The sequence below is a fragment of the Oncorhynchus gorbuscha genome, linkage group LG02 (assembly GCF_021184085.1).
Source record: "Oncorhynchus gorbuscha isolate QuinsamMale2020 ecotype Even-year linkage group LG02, OgorEven_v1.0, whole genome shotgun sequence".
NCBI classification, from domain to species: domain Eukaryota; kingdom Metazoa; phylum Chordata; class Actinopteri; order Salmoniformes; family Salmonidae; genus Oncorhynchus; species Oncorhynchus gorbuscha.
The window spans coordinates 77,623,439-77,629,571 of NC_060174.1; positions in this window are offsets into that span (position 1 = coordinate 77,623,439).

A 6,133-nucleotide genomic window follows, 5' to 3' on the forward strand; every position below is an offset into this window, starting at 1 on the left:
CCTTCACTGTCACAACCCACCCCAACCCAGCCCCCTCCAGACGCCCTTTCTGGAGAAAAAAAAATAAAGATAAGCACCTCAGCAGCAGCAGTAATGGTAGCTCAAGCCCTTCCGATTCGCTCGCCCCTGGGTCCTCATGCCATACTACTTCACGGCTCCTGCAGTCCTTCCTGGTGCTGCAGTGCCTGCTAGCTGGTCTCAGTGAAGGCAAAAACAACCAAGCAAATACAGGAAAAGAGCCAACAACCCAACAGAGCCGACAAAAAGCGTCACAAACATCCAACACTCCTTTTTCGTTTTTGGGGGATGTTTTTTCTTTCCTTGTCTCCTGAGCTCGATTAGAATCCAGTCGTTAATGAAGGTGATGATGATCTAGCATAACCAGCACGACTCCATCAGACAGGACAAACCTGAGGGTCCTGTGATCAGCGTTGGCAATCTCGTATGATCCGTGGTCCTGCCTAATGTTGCCGTAGTTGGGAGGAGGAAGAGGAGGATGAAGATGTGGAATGGGAGGAGCAGAGTGAATGGAGATGGATGCAGAGGCAGTGCAGTCAGAGGGGGGCAGATAACATAAGCTGTCCACTCTTGAAATGCACCGTTGCCACTGCTGCAGAGTAGAGATGTAGCTACTGTACGCACGGGGGTTGGGTTGTGTAAGACACTGCTACATGATATCCTCTTCCTAGTTCTCCTTCCTCAAGTCTCCACACAGATCAGACGTGGCTGGTGCATACTGCTGCAGTCCCTGCCTCTCAGCTACGCTCCGCTGTGTGAGAACGTGTGTGTGTGTGGTGTGTGTGTGTGCACGTATGTGTGCAATCACAACCAGCACTGCAGTGCCGGGGAAGAGGGAGGGAGGGAGGGAGGGAGGGAGGGAGGGAGGGAGGGAGGGAGGGAGGGAGGGAGGGAGGGAGGGAGAGAAAGCAAGGAGAAATGGAGAGGTAGAGAGATATAGCGGGAGAGGGAGAGATAGAACAAGGGGGAGGGAGGGAGGGAGGGAGGGAGGGAGGGAGGGAGGGAGGGAGGGAGGGAGGGAGGGAGGGAGGGAGGGAGGGAGGGGGAGGGAGGGAGGGAGGGAGGGAGGGAGGGAGGGAGAGAGAGAGAGAGAGAGAGAGAGAGAGAGAGAGAGAGAAAGCAAGGAGAAATGGAGAGGTAGAGAGATATAGCGGGAGAGGGAGAGATAGAACAAAGCAAGATATATTGAGCTATTGGAAAAGAGAAAGAGACAGAGAGAGGAGAAGGAAAGAGAGAAAACGAGAGAGAGCCTGCGTCATCCTTTAGTGTCACCAGGGACATATTTCTGCACTAGAAATGACTGCACTCAGAGCAAAGCAGAGCGGGAGCAGGAGGTTTAAGAGGGAGGGGGAGGTGTTGTCATTTGGAAACAGCTGAATGAGAGGGGAGGAGGATGCAGGAACACATGGCCCACAGTGCAGCTGGCTGCTTCAGATGCCGTTCACTCTCACCCATTTAAAGGGACCAGCATGCATTTGGTTCACCAGCAGCAAATAGGGCTACCTCATTGGGTAGCTACAGTAACACAATTTCAGGGGTTAGAAGTAGAGGACTTTACAGCACAGACGTAACCTGTAAGCAATTCTAGACCTCTGAAATAAATATTTTAATCCATGAATATTTGTTCCACATAAATCAGAAACAGTGATATTGACAATGAATGTTCAATGACAGTTTATGTCATGTATATGGATTAGGTATGAGTAAATATACTTGAATAACAATTGAACATGCTGCTGAATGTATAGTAAGATAAATACTATACACAAGGAATGATCAAATGTTACTCTTGTAGAGAGTACATAAGAAACAGATAAGCAATTCAGGGTAACACTTTCCCCCGGCTACTTTAGGGTAGAATGGTTTCATATTGCCAAATAAACATATTTATAGCACCTATTAATTAAGATGCAGTCTATAGAACATTATGGAGCTGTATAGCTCCGTGCTTCTACACCTGCATTGCTTGCTATTTGGGGTTTTAGGCTGGGTTTCTGTACAGCACTTTGAGATATCAGCTGATGTACGAAGGGCTATATAAATAAATTGGATTTGATTTGATTTATAGTAAAGTAACAAGGCACAAGGTGCTATGATATATTATGAAGAAATCACAGATCACCTTCCTGCTTTATTAAAAAGTTCCCTAATGCTGACAGCATCTACAATATCATGTGCTATGAATCTATGTTAACGATTTACATTGAATGTGTACCATTAAGCATACATTACACATCTATACACACATCATAAACATTGCATTATAGCTACATAGAGTATTATGAAAATGTAATTCATATTTTTATAGTAGTATAAAAATGTTGTGTTCCAAAAACACTGTGAATGTTCTGATTGGAGAGTGAGCAGAGTGGAGGAGTAGCTGGGCTTGATAAGGTGATGCCATAATATCAACAAAGACATTTTAAATAAGACGGTCTATGTAGCTATGATGCAATGTTGCCATGTTTTTTATGTTTATAGATATGCAATGTAACTTACAGTGCCTTCAGAAAGTATTCAGACTCCTTGGCTTTTTCCACATTTTGTTAAATTACAGCCTTATTCAAAAATGTATGAAAAAATATATTTTTCCTCAACAATCTACACACAATAACCCATAATGACAAAGCAAAAACCGTTTTTTTTGTGCTAATTTATTAAAAATAAAAAACGTAAATATTATATTTACATAAGTATTCAGACCCTTTACTCAGTACTTTGCTGAAGCACCTTTGGCAGCGATTACCATCTTGACTCTTCTTGGGTATGATGATACAAGTTTGGCATACCTGCATTTGGGAAGTTTCTCCCATTCTTCTCTACAGATACTCTCAAACTCTATCCGATTTGATTGGGGGCGTTGCTACACAGCTATTTTCAGGTGTCTGCAGAGATGTTTGATCGGGTTAAAGTCCGGGGTCTGGCTGGGCCACTCAAGGACATTCAGAGCCTTGTCCCGAAGCCACTCCTGTGTTGTCTTGGCTGTGTACTTAGGGTCGTTGTCCTGTTGGAAGGTTGAACCTTCGCCCCAGTCTGAGGTCCTGAGCAGGTTTTCTTCAAGGATCTCTCTGCACTTTGCTCCGTTCATCTTTCCCTCGATCCTGACTAGTCTCCCTGTCCCTGCCGCTGAAAAACATGCCCACAGTATGATGCTGCCACCACCATGCTTAGAGATGGTGCTAGGTTTTGTCCAGACGTGACACTTGGCATTCAGGCCAAAGAGTTCAATCCTGGTTTCATCAGACCAGATAATTGTTTCTCATGGTCTGAGAGACTTTAGGTGCCTTTTGGCAAACTCCAAGCGAGCTGTCATGTGCCTTTTATTGAGGAGTGGCATCCATCTGGCCACTCTACCATAAAGGCCTGATTGGTGGAGTGCTGCAGAGATGGTTGTCCTTCTGGAAGGTTCTCCAATCTCTACAGAGGAACTCTGGAGAGATTCACCTTTATTTAACCATGTAAGCTAGTTGAGAACAAGTTCGTATTTACAACTGTGACCTGGCCAAGATAAAGCAAAGCAGTGCGACAGAAACAACAACACAGAGTTACACATGGAATAAACAAGCGTACAGTCAATAACACAATAGAAAAAAAAGAAAGTCTATATACAGTGTGTGCAAATTGCATGAGGTGGTACGGCAATAAATAGGCCATAGTAGCAAAGTAATTACAATTTAGCAGATTAACACTGGAGTGATAGATGAGCAGATGATGATGATCAGATGATGGTGTGTAAGTAGTGATACTGGTGTGCAAAAGAGCAGCAAAGTGAATAAAAACAATATGGGGATGAGGTAGGTAGATTGGATGGTTGCAGCCAGCTCTAGGAAGAGTCTTGGTGGTTCCAAACTTCTTCCATTTCAGAATGATGGAGGCAATTGTGTTCTTAGGAACCTTCAATGCTGCAGAAATGTTTTGGTAATGCCTCCCCAGATCTGTGCCTCGACACAATCCTGTCTCGGATGTCTACGGACAATTCCTTCGACCTCACGGCTTGGTTTTTGCTCTGACATGCACTGTCAACTGTGGGACCTTATATACAGGTGTGTGCCTTTCCAAATCATATCCAATCATTTGAATTTACCACAGGTGGACTCCAATGTAGTTGTAGAAACATCTCAAGGATGATCGATGGAAAGAGGATGCACCTGAGCTCAATTTCGAGTCTCATAGCAAAGGGTCTGAATAGTGTAAATAAGGTATTACTGTTATTTATTTTTAATACATTTGAAACCTGTTTTCATTTTGTCATTGTGTGTATTGTGTGTATATTGCTGAGGATGTTTTGTTATTTAATCCATTTTAGAATAAGGCTCTAATGTAACAAAATGTGGAAAAAGTAAAGGGGTCAATACTTTCCGAAGGCACTGTATGATTTGTAATATAGCCTAGAATGAATCTACATCTTTTTTTATTCAAGGCATACAATACAGTAAGTTTGATGTTATTCAATTCTCAGAAACAGGCCTTCAGCACCACAGTATTTTGCAATCCTGGTGCATTCTTTCTACGAGTTTCAGTAATGTTTTCAAATGACTCGTAAACAATACATATTATGTTATCATTTGTGAAAAATAATAACAATTTGTCCATTGTCAATTTCTTTAGGTTAAATAAAAAGTTGAAGGTGAACCCTAAACAAAGACTCAAGCTGAGTAGATCATTAGGTTCACTAAATCATATAACCTTGGATTCTACTTACTGTATTTACCACTGGACCAAAGCCATGTTTAGTCTTGTTTTTTCCTTTTAACTGAAAAACAGAAATAAAGAGTCACTTTCTTATCTCATAATCGTAATAGTTTTCGCTGGAATGGGAACTTCAACAATTCTAAGTCATGTTTCCCCGACAGTAACAGCCAAAGGTAACAAAAAGTCATGACCTACACAGGAGTGACCTGGAAAGTAAAGCTGCAATTATCAATAACTGTCAATAATGGCCTTGGTTAGTCGGCTAAATACTTGATTTGTTTTGCTAAAGATATACAAACATGTTCCTAATCCTTCTTCTGTTGAGTGTGACAAGGATTGAGCGATTTCAGTGCCAACAGAAATGTTTTGGAATTCCATAATTTTGAATTTGTATTAGGATGTAGAATTAGAATTTGATATTTTAGAATTTGTAATGCACAAATTGAATACTTGAATTCAGAAATTGAACTTGTATTTCATGATTTGAAACTGAATTGAATAAATATTACATTCATTTTTACATTTCTATTTCCAATTGAATTGAATATTCAAATTCAATATTTATATATTCAGTTTCAATATGGTAGATATTGCATTCGTTGTCTGTGTATCAAGTTACAAACTATAATTTCATAAGTTTATCAAAGTTTCATATATTCAACTTCTCAGATTCAGTGTCTAAATTAAGATTGAAAACCAGAGACAACATCCTGATAGAATCAAACATTCTCTGTGGTCAACAGCAGCTTCTGGCGGTTTCTGAAGCCAATGTGGCATGTTGAATACATTTTCTATCCATGAATTTGGCTCTAGCATTTGAACCGTTTGAGATAGAAGTTATGATGACTGTTTATGACCCATTCCTAAAAGCTAAGACTGTAACATGGACGTCCCTTCAATTCCCCTCTATGATGATTACAGGCTGCACAGGACACGTTAAAAGGGAGTGTGATAAAAACCTCAATTTGGCCCCTGTAAGAACATAGTTGAATAGCCCTGTCATTGCACTTCTAAGGATAGCCTTTCCACTCCCTATTTAATCTTGCTCTTGTGATCTACTGGGTTCGAACTGGGTCTCCTGCCTGTCACAAGACTGTGTCAGACCTTTTTTTATTCACCTTCTTCCTCCTTATATGCTGCCCTAGCTTTCAGGTCTCAACTTTTCTCTCAAAATGTTCATGTGGTTTTGGCAGGTAAAAAGATAGACAGTGACTTTGTTCATATTGTTATTCATTCATATCCTGGAAAAGTGGTTGTCTCTCCATTGACGTCACACTTTGTTGGTCCCATTAGTTCCCAGCATGAGAATTATTAAAGTGTCAATAAGCCCGTCATTCAAAGTATTTTAGTAATGGGAATGGAAAAATGATGTAGGCCTACTACTGTTAAATTGTATGAAATGATTCCTTGGAACATTTTATTT